This window comes from Apodemus sylvaticus, chromosome 10 (genome assembly GCF_947179515.1).
Source record: "Apodemus sylvaticus chromosome 10, mApoSyl1.1, whole genome shotgun sequence".
In the NCBI taxonomy this organism is placed as follows: domain Eukaryota; kingdom Metazoa; phylum Chordata; class Mammalia; order Rodentia; family Muridae; genus Apodemus; species Apodemus sylvaticus.
The window spans coordinates 49,917,474-49,937,308 of NC_067481.1; the positions used below are offsets into that span (position 1 = coordinate 49,917,474).

The 19,835-nt window shown below is 40.1% G+C and overlaps 1 pseudogene; it reads left to right on the plus strand.

The window, feature by feature from the left end:
* The first annotated feature begins 4,814 nt into the window (after positions 1-4,814).
* Positions 4,815-19,200, plus strand: LOC127694381 (olfactory receptor 1496-like; annotated as a pseudogene).
* The last annotated feature ends 635 nt before the right edge of the window (positions 19,201-19,835 follow it).

Sequence of the window (19,835 nt, forward strand, 5' to 3'; positions counted from 1 at the left end):
TGGCGAGTGTCAGGGGGTGGAGGTAGAGATGTGGGTTGTAGTGTAAGGATGTCTTGGGGAAGGTGAGGTGAGTTTAGCCCCCTAAGGGCCGCAGCTCTAGCTGCCTCATCAGCTCAGTTGTTTCCCTTAGATATAATAGAGTCATCCGTCTGGTGGGATCTGTAGTGGACAATCCCAATAGCTGTGGGGAGATGGGAGGCCTTTAGCAAGGCTAAAATATGGTTTGCATTAGTAACTGATCCTTCTGTTGTGATAAGTAACCCACGCTCTTTCCAGATAGCAGCGTGGGACAGGAGGATATGGAAAGCATATTTGGAATCTGTATAGACATTGAGGGATTGTCCCTGTGACAGTTGAAAGGCACAGGTGAGAGCTATTAGCTCAGCCTGTTGATTAGTGGTGTGTACAGGAAGAGCCTGAGCCTCTACCACCTCGGTGTCTGACACTATGGCATAGCCAGCTTTTCTAGTCCCTTCATATAGAAAGGAGCTTCCATCTGTGTACCAAGTATAAATGGCTTGAGGCAATGTGCCCTCCTGTATGTGTGAAGGATGAGGTAATAGTTGCTGCAAAGTCTCAGTGCAGGAATGAGACAGGGAGTGGTTAGTATTAGGTCGGGGAAGAAGAGTAGAAATATTAAGAGGAGGACACAATTGGAAGGTGAGCATGGAATCCTCTATTAGCGCTACGTGGAAAGAAAGAATTCTGGAGGGAGGTAGAGTCTGCAAGCATTTGTAAGTTTGGAGCTGTGACAGGTTATGAGAAGAGAGCACAGTTATAGGAGACCCCAAGGTTAGTTTCTTTGATTCTCAAATAAGGAGTTCAGCAGCTGCTAAGGCACGAATACAAGGTGCCCATCCCTGGATGGTTAAATCCAGTCTTTTTGACAAGTCTGCTACAGGCGCAAAAGAAGGTCCCAGTTGATGACCTAAGACTCCAAGGGCAAATCCCTCCTTTTCAGTTACATAGAGGGAAAAAGGGCGAGTCAGGTCAGGGACATGTAAGGCTAGGGCCTTAAGGAGAGCCTGTTGGAGCCTCTGAAAGGGCCCGGTAATAGATTTGAGAAGAGGTTCATGGGTGGGGCCTAACGCTGCCTCATATAAGGGTCGAGAAAGGAGGGAAAAGGAAGGAACCCAGGAACGTAAAAAGCTAGCCATTCCTAGGAATGATAAAATCTCTTCCTTTGTAGAAGGAACAGTTAAAGACTGAATCAGATTCTCTCTATCTAATGTAATAGTCTTGTGGGTTGGGGTAATTGTTAATCCCAAATAGGTAACCTGAGGAGTTGACAGTTGAACTTTAGAAGGTGAGACCCTGTAGCCTCGACTGGAAAGGAAATTTAGAAGAGCAGAGGTGTCTGCTTGACTAATCTCTAGAGATGGGCTACAGACAAGGACATCATCTACATAAAGAAGAATTTTAGATCTAGGGAGAGATAAAGAGAGTAAGTCAGAAGCTAGAGCCTGGCCAGATAGGTGTAGGCTGTCTCGGAATATCTGAGGTAGAACAGTCCAGGTAAGTTGGGTAGAAAAGTGAGTGTCAGGATCAGTCCAGGTAAAGGCAAATATGTTCTGTGACTAGGTGTCAAGATGAATAGAGAAAAATGCATCCTTTAGTTCTAGGATTGAGAAATGAGAAGTTCCTGAGGGGATAGTAGAAAGAAGTGTGTAAGGATTAGCTATGACAGGATGGAGAGGAACCACTTCAGCATTAATGTACCTGAGATCTTGAACCAGGTGATAGGTACCATTAGGTTTCTTAACTGCTAGTATAGGGGTATTGAAAGGAGAAGAAGTGGGACGAAGGAGTCTTTTCCTTAAGAGGTCAGAAATGATAGGCTTAAGTCCCCTGAGGCTCTGGAGAGAAAGAGGGTATTGAGCTTGGGTAATGTACCTGGTAGGGTCCAGAAACTGGATGACAACAGGAGAATGATGTCTAGCAACAGAAGGGTTCTGGACGTCCCAAACTCTGGGGTCCACCTGAGAAGCTGGTAGAGGAAATAACATGTTAGTGTTAGTAGGTTGACTGGCTAGAAGGAGAAGTAGGGGAACTGCTGGCGAGCTTGGGTTCAGGCGAGTGGGGGGAGCAAAAGAAATTGAAGCCCCCAACTTAACTAAAAGATCTCTTCCTAATAAGGGAATGGGAGAAGTTGGCACTACCAAAAATGAATGGGTGAAGGGTACATTTCTAAAAGTGCAGCTAAGTGGTGGGGTCTGATGAGGAAGGTAAGGCTGTCCTCCTATCCCGACTATGGGAAGACATAAGGGTGAGGTGGGACCCCAGAACTCCACCAGGACCGAGTAAGTGGCCCTGGTATCCAGAAGGAAAGAGATGGGCCACCCACATACCACAATAGTTACCCGGGGTTCCCTGCTGGTGATGGGCGTGGTCGGGTCGAGGGAGCTCCGGCCCCTTCAGTCATCCATAGCCAAGCCTAGGAGGTCAGTTGGAGGGAGGGATGGTCCTCTGTTCTGCATGACACGAGGGCAACTGATAGCCCAATGTCCCTCACGATGACACCTAGGACATGATCCTTTTGTCTTGTGGGGTTTGGGGCAAGCCTTTGCCCAGTGACCTTGTTGACCACATCTATAGCAGGGAACTGGTGGTACCTGAGCCTTGGAAGGCCAGGGGCCCAGGGTGGTAGCTGGAGCTGGTCAGACAGCTTTTGCCAGCATGTGGTACTTTTGTTTTCGGGCTTTCTCATCTCTCCCATGGTATACCTTGAAGGCCAGTGCCAAGACTCCTACCTGTGGAGTTAGGGGCCCCCTCTCCAAGTGCCTAAGTTTAGCTCTTATGTCAGGGTAGTTCTGGGAAAAGAAATAAGTCATTAAAAGTTGTTTACCTTCCAGATTCTCAGGATCTAGATTAGTGTATTGTAGTAAAGCCTTTGTCAGGCGTTCTAAAAACTGAGATGGATTTTCCTGTTTGTCCTGGACAACCTCTTGGAGTTTTTCAAAATTTACTGGCTTTAAGGTTGCCTTTCTGAGACCAGTCAGAAGGCATGTAACAAACCTGTCTCTGGCTATACAACTTGTGAAATTGTAATTCCATTGAGGGTCCTGATCAGGCACTGTCTCAGATCCAATTGGATAGGTTCTGTCTGTCTGGTGAATTTCGTCTGCATGCATTCTTGCCTCTTCCCAAACTCGCCTGCGTTCATCAGGAAGTAAATTGTTCGTAAGAATCATATGAATATCATGGAAAGTCAAGCTGTAAGATTGAGTAATTTACTGAAACTCTTTAATAAAGTTAGAGGAGTTAGAAGTATAAGAACCTAGTCAACTTTCTATTTGAGAAAGTTCGCTCAACGAGAAAGGAACATGTACTCTAACCAGACCATCAATTCCAGCCACTGCCCTCAGAGGAAGGACTGGCGCTGGGTCAGGTGTCCTTGGAGGAGAAGAACTTGGAGGTTTGGCTGTAGCCTTAGAATGAGTAATCAGAGGGGTAAAGGTTGGTGCAAGTTCAGGGTGTTTGGAGTGACCTGTAGCTGGCACAGAGGGAGAGGAGGGATCTGGGGAGGTCGGGTTGGTAGACTCCGGGACCTGGTGAGAAGGAGAGACTGAGGTTACAGTTTGGGATTTTGCAGTCCCAATAGCCCTGCTGCGGGTGGGTGGTGGCTTATCAGCGGGATCAAAAGTAGCACCGTCTAGTGGAGGGTGGGTAGGTTTCATGGCTAGGAGAAGCTGGGATGGGGAGCAGGCAGAGTAGAGTGAAGGCTTAGAGCGAAGATAGATAAAAGCCTGAACATATAGAACTTGGTCCCATTTACCGGATTGCTGACAGTATGTATTAAGATCCTTAAAAATTGGGTCTAGGGTGCCATTAGGTGGCCATTTGGAATTACTGTCTAACTTATATTGAGTCCAGACCTTATTACAGAGGTTTATTAGTTTTGACCGCCTCAAACTGGGCATTAGTTTCAGAGACTTGAGATTTTTCCAGAAGACATTCCAGTGGAGTGCCTGAAGGAATGGCTGAAGACAATTTATTGCCCTTTGGGTGGGTAGAAAGTTGCTAGATATATTTCAGCGTCCTGAAAGAAATTAGCAACAAAATTCAGCTAAGCTAAAGGGCCTAGGCCGTCGCGAAGGCCTTTAGGAGCTGAGACGTTCGCAGAACATCAGAGGAAGTGCCCCGCCTGGGCCAGGACTTTGTCTGCAGCTGTAAAAGCTAATGGGGGGTTTTAGGGTCATTTCTGGATTGGGGTACACCTGGGGGTTTAAATGTCTGATCACTAGTGTTAGCTGGAGTGTAGAACTGTTTGGTCGGGTGGCCCAGAGACAACCCACGTGGCAAGCCTTAGCGCAGCTCACGTGATGAAGCCCATGAGACTCAGGCTGCAAAGTCCACTAGCTGCGGCGACAATGGCAGTGGCAGCAGCATTGGTGTAGCGGAAGAGATGGCAGGGATGGGGCAGCAGTGGGTGTCTGCAGTCCTGTCAGCAGTTGTAGGCAAAATCTGCTGGCTGGCTCACCAAAATGTTGGTTTTTCTACGCAGGTCCCTCTGCCTACTCCGCAGCACAGGTCACCTGTCTGCCCGCAGCAGGGGCAGTGGGGATGCGGTGGGGATGTGGGCTGCAATGAGATACACCAGGCCAAACAGTTCCACGTGGGACTTTATTTAAGATGGGGAAAGGGGTAGCAGGCAGGAAGAAGGAAGGAAAGAAAGAGAGAGGAGGGGAGAAAGGCTACCCAGTTACATACGGGTGATGAAGTAAATTACAGGTAAAAGTGGGCCATTGAATTCTGGGTATATGGCAGCTGTTGCCTTGGCAACAGGCCTATATACTGTCCTAATTGTCGCCTATATGACGTCACAGGCCTCGCAGGTCTCAGTACCAACAATATGGAGTTCAAGTTCTGAGAGAGGTAAGTGGACATGATCACCTGTCCCTAACCTAGAAGCTACTTCCAACTGACAACCTCTTACAAAGAAAAATTTAGTTTTCTCCATTGGAGTCTCACTAGATATATAAACCACACTAAGTGTATCCCTTACATCCAGCAGTAGATGGCCAACTCAAAGTAAACATAATAGTATTTTTTGGAGAACATAGTTTTATTTTCGGGTTTGGGTATTTTTTTTTCAACTGTATTAGTATTTTGCTTATACTGTGTGTCTTCTGATTTTATGTTTTATGTATATGTATATATTTATTGTACTTTTTCTTTGATTTTCCTTTTTTTTTACATGTGTATGTGTTATCTAAAAATAGAAAGAATGTGTAGAGTTCAATGGGTTGGAAGGATTTGAAAGGAGTTAGAGGGAAATAATATTTCAAATATATTTTACAAAATGTATTTATTCCAATAAAAGAATAAGCACAACATGAAAGCCAAAACCATACATTCTTAGTTTTAGTTTTCATTACATATGGATTTCTTAAGTACACAATAAATTTGTAAAAAATAATTTTTTTGGAATTGTATTTGTAATTTTATTGAATATTGAAATAAGTATTTGGAAAGATGAACTCGACAAATTTAATCTTATAGTCAAGAAAAATTGCAAATTAATATATTTCTTAAGCCTTTTATAACTTTTAGTAATAATTTATAGATTTGAAAATACAAATTTTATACATACAATACTACATGACTATGGAACACCAGCATTCAACTCTATGTATCCTATGTGTGGATGCAGTGTGCTCAATTGTCTGATATACCATCTGTCATGCTTTTGTGTCATGTTGGACCCTAAATCATCAAACCATAACTCCTGTATAAACCTGTTTCATTGGCAGCTTCGTATATGTATAGAGTGCATTTTAGTGACTTCCATCCCTGATACATTCTTAATAATATTACGGTTTCAGCTCCCATGCAGCTGCAGTCTAACAGTATTAAATGGAATATTCCAGAGATTAATGGTTCACAGTTTTCAATAACAGGTGGTTCATGTATTATGTTGAAAACGGATCTCTCCCAGTCTCCATTCTGCAAACAATTTAAACAGTCACTTCATCTAGTATTTTCACATTGTATTTGCCGCCCTCTTTGTGAAGTGCTCTTCAGTCATCTTGAGAACCAATTCAACTCTATTCTCTAAAGCCTCATATAGGGAGTTTCAGGTACATCTTTAGATGAAACTTAGAGAGCAGCCTAAAGCTGTATCATATTGGTGTGTCCTTCACTTTACTTCTTGATACATAGGCACTGTAATTGATCTCATGGTCAAAAGTACAAAAATGATTTATTACAGTGAAAAACTTTGAGAAATAGAAATAGAAAGCAATGAGATGCCCTTAATCATGGTAAATTACTATAACTGTTATTATTAGTTACTATCAGTCTTGTTTGTGCCTGAGTTGCAAGTAAAATTTTCCTATAGATAAACATTTATAGAAGACAGTGTCATGTTATAGAATTTTGGTACTTTGTTTTCAGGTATTTTCTGAGACATTGAAATGTATTTATCCATGTGAGGAGAAGTGGATGTGTTTTGAAAAGTTAATAGCACATTATTTAGTTACTGGCAATATTGTAATATGTATGTTCATATTTGTATCTAATGAGTTTTCCAGATAGGTAGAGATTAACCACTTTTAAGATTCTTTACAATTTTGTACAATTATGTTGTTCATAAAATAGCTTAATAGCTCATAAAATAGTCTTAGAGCTTTATGGCTGTGAAGAGACTCAGTGATCATGACAACTCTTATAGAGCACATTTAACTGGGCTGGCTTACATTTTAAGTGGTTAAGAACATTGTGATCAATGTGGGAAGCATGGCATTATATAGGCAAATTTGGTGTTAAAGGAGACAAGAGTTGTACATCTTGGTCCAAAGGTAGCCAGGAGGAGACTGTTTTCTGCAGGCAGCAACCAGGAGACTGTATTTTACACGGGGAATAGTTTGAACATATGTATGAGACCTGAAATCCCATCTCTTCCATGACATACTTCCTTTAACAAGGCCACACCTCCTAATAGTACTACTTCCTATGGTCTAATCATTCAAACCTATAGGTCAATGGTGGGCATTATCTATTTAATCCACCACAAAAACATAACTCAATATATAGTTTAGTTCTTTTTCTTGTTCTTCTTTGATTTTTGCTATAACATGATAAATGTGTTAACATGCCAAAAGTTAAAAATACATTAAACTTGATACATGGAAAAAGTTAATAACTGAAATTGTAGGGAAAAAGAGCAAACATAGAATTTGGAACGAAATTAATGCCACAGAATATAAATATTAGAAAAGAAACAAGATCTTAAGTTATTTGTATTAGGAACCTAGAAAAAGAAGTTTGCCTTAAAGTGAAAAGAAGTGGCAAATGTGCAACACACAAACACACCCACACACAGACACACATCATGCAGGGGAGATAGAACCCACAGAGTGCCACACCAAACCCAGGAGTTCCTGTGTTATAAAAAATTCCAAAGGCTGAGGCAATTGATTCAAAGAGGGAAGTCTTCTGGGAAGGCTGTGGAACTTTCCAGCTGGAGGATAATTCTGAGCTCACAGTTCTCAAAAGGCAATTTCTTTTTCTCTCTTCACAAGGATTCCTAATGGCCTGGATGATGATCCTTTCTTTGAAGTTGACTCACTGACCTCAAACTCCTTTTTAAGAATTGCAATGCTTTGCCTCATAGTCATTTACATAATTACAACCTTCCAACAACATGCAGGTGTATGTAGATGAGGATGGCTCTGACACTCTGGTATGGAAAGCATTAAGTCAAGAAGCTAAATGTTAGATAAGAATTTCTCACAAAAACTTAAGATCCAGGTGCTATAAGAAACTTCAAACTCTTTGAAGGTTTACTGTAAACTATAAGTGACTCTGTATTCTAATCAGGAAGTTTGATGGCATCTGTAAATTGATCCTCTGAATCTCTTACATGAGAAACATTGTACCTGATTGATTTTGCATTTCCTTGTACCAAATGGTTATGATAATAGTGCCTGCTTTACTGGATACATCTTTTGAAATGGTAATACCAACTCTTCGTGTATAAAAATCTTTGCTTTAGAGTTCCTAAATACATTCAGATTCAACTGCCTCTGTGTGTGGTTGTTTCTGTCTGTCATCCTGCTGAACCTGTGCCTCTCCTGAAATCCAGAGTTCTCTCTCTGATCTGAAAGTTCCTGGCTGGGACTGGCTGTGGCAGTAGAGAACATTTAAAATTGAATACCAAACATCAAAGAGGTCAAAAATATCAAAAAGCTGATTTTAAAGAATAATAAATCAGCCATTAGTCATGCTAAAAATGACAAAATTCCACATAAGTCACAAAGATGAGAAATGAAAGGGAAAGCATGCTACACATGCCAAAAAAAAAAAAAAAAAAAAAAAAAGACAGTAGCAAAGCAATGCTCTGAACAACTCCATTCACACAAATTGATAGTCTTGCTCAAAAGAGCATTTACAAATAAGGTTTCTGTGAACATAGTGGTGCACATATCCTTGGGTTATGTTGGAGTGTCTTTTGGATATATGCCGAGGAGCAGTATAGCTGGGTTTTTAGGTAGAACTATTTCCAATTTTCTGAGGAACCATGAGATTGATTAACAGAGTCGTTGTACCAGTTTGAGATCCCAACACAATGGAGAAGGGTTCCTCTTCCTCCTCATCTTTGACAATATGTGCCATCACTTGAGTTTTTGATCTTAGCCATTCTGATTGGTATAAGGAGGAATCTCAGGGTTGTTTTGATTTGCATTTTCCTGATGACTCAGGATGTTGAGCATTTTTTAAAAGAGCTTCTTAGACATTTGAGATACCTCTCTTGAGAATTCTGTTTAGCTCTGTACTTCATTTTTTAATTGTGTTTTGAGTATAACTTCTTGAGTTCTTTATATATTTTGGACATTGGCCCTTTATCAGATATAGGTTTAGTAAAGATGTTTTTCTAATTTCTATGTTGCTGTTTTGTCTTATTGACAGTATTCTTTGCCATAATGAAGATTTTTAAGTTTCATGAAGTCTCATTTGTCAGTTGCTGATCTTAGAGCCTTATGCCTTGTGCCAATGCATTTAAGGTTGTTTCCTACTTTCTTTCCTATTAGATTCAGTGTATCTGGCTTTATGTGTAGTTAATTGATTGGCTTGGACTTGAGCTTTGTACAAGGATATAAATATGTATCAATTTGTATTCTTCTATAAGCAGACTTCCAGTGAGAACAACACCATATTTGAAGATGCTTTCTGTTTTCTACTGTATGGTTTTCGCTCCTTTGTCAAGGATCAAGTATCCATAGAAGTGTGGATTTATTTCTGGGTCTTCAATTCTATTCTATTGACCGGCCTGTTTGTTTCTGAGCCTCTCCCCTAGTCAGTGAGAAGACAGTGAGTCAAAGAACAAAGAGCTCAAGAAAGGACCTTTCTTTTCTTAATGCTATCAGCAGGAGTTAATTTATCCAAAGGCAGCCAAAAGGAAATGTATTCCCAGGCAGCAGGAGGAGGCTCTGAAATAGCACAGTGGGCAGAGCTTAAGTACAGACACAACTCCTAATAGTGCCACTTAAAATGGGCCAAGATTATATATGTATATATGTGTATACGTGTATATGTGTATATGTGTATAAGTGTATACGTGTATATGTGTATATGTGTACATGTATATATGTATATATATAAATATATGTGTGTATGTGTGTATGTATATGTATATGCATCATTTTGTCTTTTTATATATTGCATACTGACTACTGCTTCCCCTCCTTCTTTTCCCAGACTTCCTTCTTACAACTTAATTCTCCTTGATCTATTCCCTACTTCACTTCCCCTCAAAAAATTGCTGACTTTCGAGGGACATTAATCAAATACAGTATAATAAGATACAGTAAGACCAGGCAGTATTTACATATCAAGGCTGGAAGAGGCAACCCATTATGAGGCTTCTAAATCAAGCAGAAGAATCATAGATAGACCTCTCTCCCACTGTTAGCAATCCCATAAGTACACCAACCTACAAAACTATACCATATAATCAGAAGGTCTAGTTCAGAGACATACATGCTCCCTGATCTTTGTAAATCCACTTGTGTCCTAGACAGCTGATTGTATGACTCATGTTTTTGTGGTATTCTTGATCCCTCTGACTCCTCAAATTCTTCCTTCCTTTCCTCCACAGGACTATCCAAGCTCTGCATAATATTTGGCTCGGAAAGTCTGAATCTGTTCTCAGCAGTTGCTGGATGATGTCTCCTTGGTCTGTTAGATGAATTAGATGGGCTCCAGCCCTTGCTCATCATGAAGGCATGACAAACTGTAGGTTGGAGGTTGTGAGCTGTGATGGTGCCACATTCCTTCCACTTGAGGTCTTGCCTTGTTACAAAGAATGGCCAGTTCAGGTTCTGTGTCCCCTATTACTAGGAGTCTTTGCTAATTCCAAACTCATAGATTGTGAAGTTTCCATTGTACTAGATTTCAACCTTGCTCCAAAAATGACCATAATTGCAATAATCTCTCTTAGAATTATCTCCACTCATCCCCTCCTTTTCACTTCTCTCCAATTCTTACCTCACGTCCCCAGTTCACCAGTGAAATCTATGCTCACTCTAACAAGCAATTGAAAGGCTTATATGATTTCCTTGAAGAAGAAAACTGAAGAAGATATCAGAAGATGGAAAGCTCTCCCATGCTCATGACTCAGAAGAATCAATTTAGTAAAAATGGCCATCTTACCAAAGCCATATACATATTCAATGTAATACCCATCAAAATTCCAATATAATACTTTATAGACCTTGAAAGAACAATACTTAACTTCATATGGCAAACAAAACCAAACCAAAAACCAAACCAAACCAACCAACCAACTCCCCCCAACAAAGCAAAGCAAAACAAAACCAAACAAAAACATCATAGTTAAAATAATTCTATATAATAAATGAACATCCAATATAGTGTGATAAAACCATTCCAGGAAGCTTGGTAACATAGATCAGGTTTGAGACCCAGAGATTCAGTGGGCACACACTTGAGACTTAGGTGGCTCCCTGAAAGATTCAGAGCCTGGAACATGTGCCAGACAGTGGTGCCTGGATGCCCAAGAGTCAGAGAACCCTTTCAGTCCCAGTCTCATTTCAGAACTGGGGACCCATGAACCAGCTCTGGCTTTCTGACAACTCAGACTGTGCTTTTCTACTGCCAGGGCAGTGTGCCAGTGCTTTCCTGAAGCCCAGGACCTGCCTGACAGTGGTGTGAGATAAGCACATTCAAACTCACCACATTTCCAGAGGTTCACCATTCCTTATTTCAAGGTATACTACAGTGCAATATTAATAAAATCCACATGGTATTGGTATAAAAATAGACAGGTTGATGAATGGAAGTGAATCAATGTCATAGCCATCAATCCACATACCTGTAGACACCTAAAATTTCATAAAGAACCGATCAATATACAATGGATAAAAGAACTCCTACAGCTGATAAACAACTTCAGCAAAGTGACTGGATATAAAATTAACTCAAACAAGTCCATAGCTTTCCTTTATACAAATGATAAATAGGCTAAGAAAGAAATCAGGGAAACAATAGCCATTAAAATAGCTATGAAAATAGCCATTAAAACTGAGGACATCATGAATTTTTCAGGCAAATGGATGGAACTAGAAAATATCATCCTGAGTGTGGTAACACAAACCCAAAAGGACACATATGCTATGTACTTACTAGTATGTGGCTATTTACCCAATAGTACAGAATATCCAGGATACAACCCACAGACTATAAGAAGTTTAGCCAGAAGTAAGGCCCAAGTGAAGATGTTTCAATCCTACTTAAGGGGGAACAATATGGTCATGGGAGGCAGAAGGAAGGACCTGGGTAAGAGAGATTAGGGGGAAGCAAAAGAGGGGTAGGACCAGGTATGGGGGGAGAGACAGGAGAGAACCCCAGAAGGCCAAGAGAATGAATGGAAATATACAGTTGAGGGGGTGGGGTTTGGGGGAACTTCTCAAAAGTCCCAGAGACCTTGGAGGAGATAGGCCCCAAGGACTGAATGGGAGTGACTTTAGCTGAAATGTCCAACACTCTTCAGGTGTTGAAACCTGAAGAGACAACCTCAAGTGAATAGATTGGGCTCCCAGTGGATGGATATAGTCAACAACATACCTCAAAAATTTTGACCCACTAAAGTTCCTGACTAAAAGAAATTCAGGGGCAAAAATGGAGCAGAGATTGAAGGAAAGAACATTTAGTGACAGGCCCATCTTGGGATCTATCTCATGGGCAGGTTTCACCAAACCCTGAAATTATTACTGATGCCATGTTGTACATGACAGGAGCCTAGCATGGCTGTTCTTGGAGAGGTTCTATCTGACTGAGACAGATGTAGACACAACCAATCATTGGACTGAGGTCAGGAACCCCTATGGAAGAGTTAGAGGAAGGATTGAAAGAGATAAAGCGAATAGTAACCCCAGAAGAACAAGAGTATCAAGTAACCCAGACTCCTGGGAGCTCCCAGTCAAAGCATACATGAGCAGGTCCATGGCCTCTGGCACAAATGTAGCAGAGGACTGTGTTGTCTGGCCTCAGTGGGAGAGGATGCACCTAATCCTGTAGAGACTTAATGCTCAGGAAATAGGGATATTTGTTGGCTGAGGTAGGGGTGGGTTGCTACATGAGGGGGTGGGTGGGGAAGCACTCTCTCAGAGTCAAAGGAGAGAGGGGATGGTGTGAAGAACTCTGAGAGGGTGTTGCATGAAATATTAACAAATCGACCCACCAACTCTCCAGCCCCTGCTGGGTCATCTCTCCCGCAGAGGTCCGGAGCACCTCTCACTTCCACATAATGCACTCCCACAAACACCATGATCAGTCATCTCAACACCTAATAACTCGGTATAATCAAGACTCTTAAAGCTTAATTAACCAATCAAATTTATGTATAAATAAAATCACAATTTACAAGATACCAATACAGTAATTTCAGAGCCAACTGATGATGATAAAAGCTTTATCCCAATATATCTAACCTTGTTGTGAAATCATAGCTACTTGTGGCTGGAAAGCTCATGGGTTCATGTCCGTGGCCATGTTTCTTCTTCCTTACCCTCAGGCATGTCTCTCTCTCCACAACTCTTTTCCCTGCCCAACCACATACATCCTCTGCACTAATGTAATTGGACAGGGGAAATCCTGTGACAGGAGGGGACTGTAAAATGGGGCAACATTTGGAATGTAAATAAAACAATTTAATAAAAAAAATAAAGTGCAAGAGAGAATACCAAATTGCAGCAGGATTAAAGCAGAAATAAACAGCAGAGAGTTGGGGTAAAAAAGGTGTTGAGCAGATGGCTAACAAATTAAGGGTAAATGAAAATGCCATAAAGAATAAAACCACCTTATAAGCTAATATAAATAAGGATAGTGTTTCATTTAAAATAAGCTAAAAGCTAAAAGGCAAAAATCCCTTTTAATGACTAATTACTATATAACTATGTACATACCAACAATGACTCAAAGGAATGGTTGTACATTAATATCCACAGAAGTGGAACTAATTAACAATGAAAGTCAATTATTGCTACATAGAACTATACAGACATACCCTGAAAACAAGCCAGTCATGAAGTGCCAGGAGCCATCCTCACTTAGAACTCAATGCCAAGAACTCTCCATACCAGGAGCCATCCCAACCTGGCTCTCAATGCCAAGGAGACATTGATACCAGGAGTCATTCTCACTTAGATCTCCATGTCAGGAACTATTCCTACGTAAATCTTAAAACCCCCTCCTTTTGAAGTTCATCTGTGGATAGGTTACTATAACAACCCCTTTGCACTTCACCGCCTCATGACCCCTCTTTTATCATGCCAGAATTCTAATAGCAATAGCTAGCTTTACCAGAAATTATGAGAAACTGTTTCTTAGAAATGATGTCAGCCCCCTGAGATTGTTCCCCCTTTACCCCTCCCAAATCTTGTATGCTTCCCTTTATATTGACTTGTGTAAAAATTAAAGTTTGACAGCTTGATCTGGATTAGACAGGCTGTCCGTCCTCTATTGTCTTGTTGCCCCATCGCCTTTCTTCTAGGTGGCTTAAGGAACCCTGTTGACTGCCCTGAGGGTCGGGACAATGAAGAGCTTATATTAAAAAATATCAAGAAAAAAATCTTTAAGAGCATAAAGTAGAGTGGAATATCCTATGGATGGTTGGGGTGACAGTATGTGTGAATGGGCACAAGAATGCTTTGGGGCATTATGGGCTCAAAGTGTAGTAAAATTATGTTAATAAATCCTGATACAGGGTTACTAGTAGCCTAAATGGTTTATGTTCCCAAATGAAACACACACACACACACACACACACAACACAGAGTCTTTATATTTTAACATGCCTTAAGCATCACAATAGCAATTTCAATATGCCCTGACAATCACAGTTGTCACCACAATCCCCTAAGTTTAGGTGTCTGGTTTTTAGTATTTTATGAATTATAGATATGTTGTCATTTTTAAAAAAAATTTTCAAGACAGGATTTCTCTGTGTAGCCTTGGCTGTCCTGGAACTCACTTTGTAGACCAAGCCTGCCTCAAACTCAGAAATCTACCTGCCTCTGCCTCCCAAGTGCTGGGATTAAAGGCATGTGCCACCACTGCCTGGCGATATGTTGTCATTTTAAGGGAAAATTTAGAGATAATTTTAATTCTAGACAGGGAGGAAACTAAATAGAGAGCTTTGACTGACGGTTTCTCTTTCCTTTTCTATTTACCCTTTCTTAGATAAAGGGTTGAAAAGAAAAAGGGTATAAAGTACTATCATAAAAATTCAATATATGTGGATGGATTATTAAATTTACTCTTAAACAAAACATTTTATAGCCATAATCTTACATTGTTAAAATATTTTAATTTTGATACTGTATTATATATTTTCTTATATTGGTATCAAATTTATATATTAATACAAGTTTAAAGTTTTAATCTTGGTATAGATCTTTGTATATCGATACAAAATTTTAACTTAATTTTGTTACTTTTATACAGACATTGTGCCTATATCATTCATTTAAGAATACAAAGCTAACCTCCAAAAAAACCAAGCAACCCAATCAAAACAGAGTACAGACATAAACAGAGAATTCACAATGGAGGAATCTCAAATGGCTAAGAAGCACTTAAAAAGTGTTCATATCCTTAGTGATCAGGGAAATGTAAATCAAAATGACCATGAGATCCCACCTTAAACCAATCAGAATGGCTAAGATCAAAAACTCAGGTGATAGTACATGTTGATGAGAATGTGGAGAAAGAAGAATACTTCTCCATTTCTAGTGGGATTGCAAACTGGTACAACTACTCTTGAAATCAATCTGAAGGTTCCTCAGAAAATTGGAAATAGAAATACCTGAAGACCTAGCTATACCACTCTTCGGCATATTCCTAAAAGATGCCCCACCATACCTCAGGGGCACAAGCTCCATTATGTTCATAGTGGTCTTATTTGTGATAGCCAGAAGCTGGAAACCCATTTGTCCCACAATAGAAGAATGGATACAGAAAATGTGGTTCATTTATACAATGGAATACTATTCAGCTATTAAGAATGAGGACATCCTGAGTTTTGCAGACAAATGGATGGAAGTAGAAAATAGCCTGAGTGAAGTAACTCAGGCCTAAAATTATGTACTTGCTAAAACGTGTATATTAGCCAAAAAGTCCAGAACACCCAGGATATAATCCACAGAACTCAAGAAGTTTAACAAGCCAAAGGGCTCAAGTAAGGATGCTCCAATCCCACTTGGGAGGAAGAAGAAAGCAATCATGGGGGAAAGAGGGAGTGAGGAAACTGGGTGGGACAGGGGAAGGGGAGAATAAAAGGGGAATATGATCAGGTATTGGGGGTGGGAAACAGGAGTGAAGCCCTGAGGACCAGAAGAAAGAATGGAAACGGTAAACCTCAGGAGATGGGAGGTAAAGGGACTCTCTAGAATGTACCAGAGACCTGGGAGGTAAGAGACTCTCAGGACTTGTAGGGAAGGTTCTTGGAGGAAATGTCCAACTGTGGAGAGAGGAAATGTATAGAGTCCACCACCAGAAGAAAGACAAGGCATCAAGTCAAGTGATAGAGTTGCCATCCCACACTCAAAAACTCTGATGCAAAATTGTTCCTGTTTAAAAAAACTTCAGGGACAAAACTGGAGAAGAGACTTAGGGAGTGGATGCCCAGTGATCAACCTAAACTGGGAAACATCTCAAGGGGAGGCTGTAAGTTGTGACACTATTACTGATGCTATATGTCTGTTCCCAGACAGGAACCTAGCATGACTGCCCTCTGAGAGGCCCAAGAAGCAGCTGACTGAGACAGTTACAGATACTTACACCCAACCAATGGACTCAACTCAGGGACACCTGTGGTTTAATTAGGGAAGGCTGGAAGAAGCCTAGGAGAAGGGCAATGCCAAAGGAAGACCAGTGGTCTCAATTAACCTGGACACCTGAGATCTCTCAGACACTAATTCACCAACAAGCCAGCATACAGGAGCTGATCTGGGGCCTCTGAGAAATATAGAGCAGAGGCCTGTCTGATCTGGCCTCAGTGAAAGAAAAGACACCTAACTCTAGAGAGAATTGAGGCCCCGGGAATGGGGAGGCCTGGTTTGGTGGGATGGGGTGAGGATGTCTTTTTGATGGTGGGGGAGTAGGAATGGGGTCAGAAACTATTGGAAGGCAGATCAGGAGGAGGAAAACAACTGGACTGTAAAAAAAGGTTAAGCATAATTTAAAAAATAAAAATAAGAATACAAGGCTTAGACCCAGACCTTTTCATAGTTACTATTACAAACTGTTTAAGATGATTATGTAACACAAGTTAATAGTCAGAGAGTAAAACTGAAGATTTGTTAGATTCTGATTTAATTATGATAAAGTGTTTTCAAGATTATTCAAATATTAAATAATGGAGAATAATCAATGTTTAACAATTCAGTTATATTATATATAGATAGACGATCTTCAAAAGCATCAGAGATCCATAAAATATGACACTTAAAATAATTTCATTATTAATAGATCATTTTACTAGGAAATATATTTGTTCCTGACAGTATCTCCACCCACTTCAAGGAAGGAGATGAGCATCAATAGCTCCACATGGAGTTGCTCCATATGTGACAAGCTAGTGACTGGGAAAGAAATGCCATAATTTCATCTACAGAAAGAATACTATCTAGAAAGAACAAATGGATGCAGGATAGTCAACTGCTAAGCTTTGCCAAGACATGGTAATCTAATCCTTCATAATTCTTGCTTCACTTAAGTTCTCTCAGATGGTTATGTGCAGAAGGCTAAAGACAGATGCTCCAACACTATAAGGAATATTGGGTCATGTCCAAGTAATCAGTTGTCTCTACAAATTGTATAAGGTTTGGAAGCTATATGTCTTTTGTGCTTCCTTCTCAAATCTCTGACAGGGTCGAGGAATAGTTAAAGTCTGACAATTTAACTTAAATTGTTTAACATTAAAGGAGATATTCTGAAAGCATCTGAAAGGATGCTTTTCAGATTGTAATACAAGTTAAAATCAAGCATGATTTAGGTACAGAATTGTAAACTCTTCAAGTTAGGGTTGATGAAGAAAACTTTATCTAAATTGCTAAGTATAATGGACTGGATGTTATAAATGTATATCATATATTAAGGTTTACATACTTGTTATAATTGTGTTCAATGTATATCTGAGAAAAGAGCCTTTTTATTGGACAAAAGGGGAAAATGTGGGTGTTTGTATTCTAATGCTAATTTGGGTCCACCAAAACAGAGATTTTGCATGTAGCTTCTGAGAACCAGTACCCAGTTAATTCTGATTGGTAATTAAAGATGTCAGCAACCAATAATTGAGAAAGAGAAACATAGGCAGGGCATGAGACCTGAGCATGAGACCAGGAAGAAGGAGAGGAGGGAGGAGGGAGCCATGTCTTAGGAAAGTGTGAAGGGAAGAGAGAGGAGAGCATCAAGGGAAGAACATACAGGAGGAAGAAGGAAATCCACCATGTGAAGAGGCCAAGAGAACGTGCCTCAGAGGGCTGTTCAATTGGGTCAAGAGCAGCTAAGACAGAACATAGAAATTAGTAAGTAGTAACTCAGAGGCTATGAAAGGATGAGAGATAAAAACCTGCAAAGGTGGTTGGAGAAAAATCATTAATGATTATAATGTTTACAGACATTAGGACTTTTGAGATTATAATTAAAATGATGACTCTTACATCCATTGTGGTAGAATACATAACTTATATATTTATTTTATTTTTTAAGAAATTCTGATATTTTCCTTAGGATACTGGAAAAGAATAAAAATAAACAACAAAACTGTCATCACCCAGTTTCTCCTCCTGGGTCTGCCCATTTCCCCAGAGTACGAGCACCTGTTCTATGCCCTGTTTCTAACTATGTACCTCACCAACATTCTGGGAAACCTGCTAATCATTGTCTTTGTTCAACTTGACTCCCATCTCCACATACCAATGTACTTGTTTCTCAGCAAGTTGATCTCTGCTTTTCCTTTGTTACAATGCCCAAGTTGCTGCAGAACATGCAGAGCCAGGACCCATCCATCCCCTATGGAGGGTGCCTGACACAAGTATACTTCCTTATGGCTTTGGAGATATGGAGAGCTTTCTTCTTATGGTCTTGGCCTATGACCGCTATGTGGCCATCTGCTTCCCTCTGCATTACACCAGCATTATGAGCCCCAAGCTGTGTACTTGTCTAGTGCTGCTATTGTGGATGCTTACAACATCCCATGCCATGATGCACACTCTGCTTGTAGCAAGATTGTCTTTTTGTGAAAACAATGTGATCCTCAACTTTTTCTGTGACCTATTTGCTCTCTTAAAGCTGGCCTGCTCAGACACTTACATTAATGATTTGTTGATACTCATCATGGGAGGGCTCATCTTTATTATTCCATTCCTGCTCATTGTTATGTCCTATGGAAGGATCATCTCCTCCATTCTTAAAGTTCCATCTACTCAAGGCATATACAAGGTTTTCTCCACCAGATGTGCTTCCCATCTGTCTGTGGTGTCACTGTTCTATGGGACAATTATTGGCCTCTACTTATGTCCATCAGGTAATAATTCCACTGTAAAGGAGACTTCCATGGCCATGATGTACAAAGTGGTGACTCCCATGCTGAACCCCTTCATCTACAGCCTGAGGAACAGAGACATGAAGAGAGCCCTAATAAGAGTCATCTGTAGTAGGAAAATCTCTCTATAATGGTAGCACTTGGGATTGACATCTAATTTTATGTAGTAAATCTATTGATATTAATATTTTTATCAGATATTGCACCTCATCATAGGCCCTACAAGGAAGGGCATGCTACATAACTGTTCAATACATGAAAGAGAAAAAGTTTAGTGCAGTAGTCAATGTAGGAAAAATTGTCTTTAATATCTAGTTACAACTTACTCCCTAACTTGCATAAACAATCCTGGAAATGCATAGTCAGTGAGGTACTATCTAATATGATCTCTGTTACTCTTAAGTCACTACATCATTTTATCATTTTACCCTAAATTTCAAGTTCACTGATATTTCAGTTAAAATCATATAAGTAATGGAGTGACTACACTCAATAACAAAGAAATACCTCCACCTCACAATTTCCTTCTACAGGCTTTTAGTTCTTCTGTAATTCTTTTACAATTTATGACATCCTTTGTCACTAGTCTAGTCCCAGAACAAATCTGGCAGAGCTATTTTGTATAATAGTGTCATTTTTATAATTTTTATCCTAATATTTGAAATTTAATATCATCCAGTCTTCATACAAACTTAATTTACTTCTACAAGATAAGGGGAAAAGGAATAAGTGCTAGAAGCTGTTAATGCCTCATATATGTCTCATA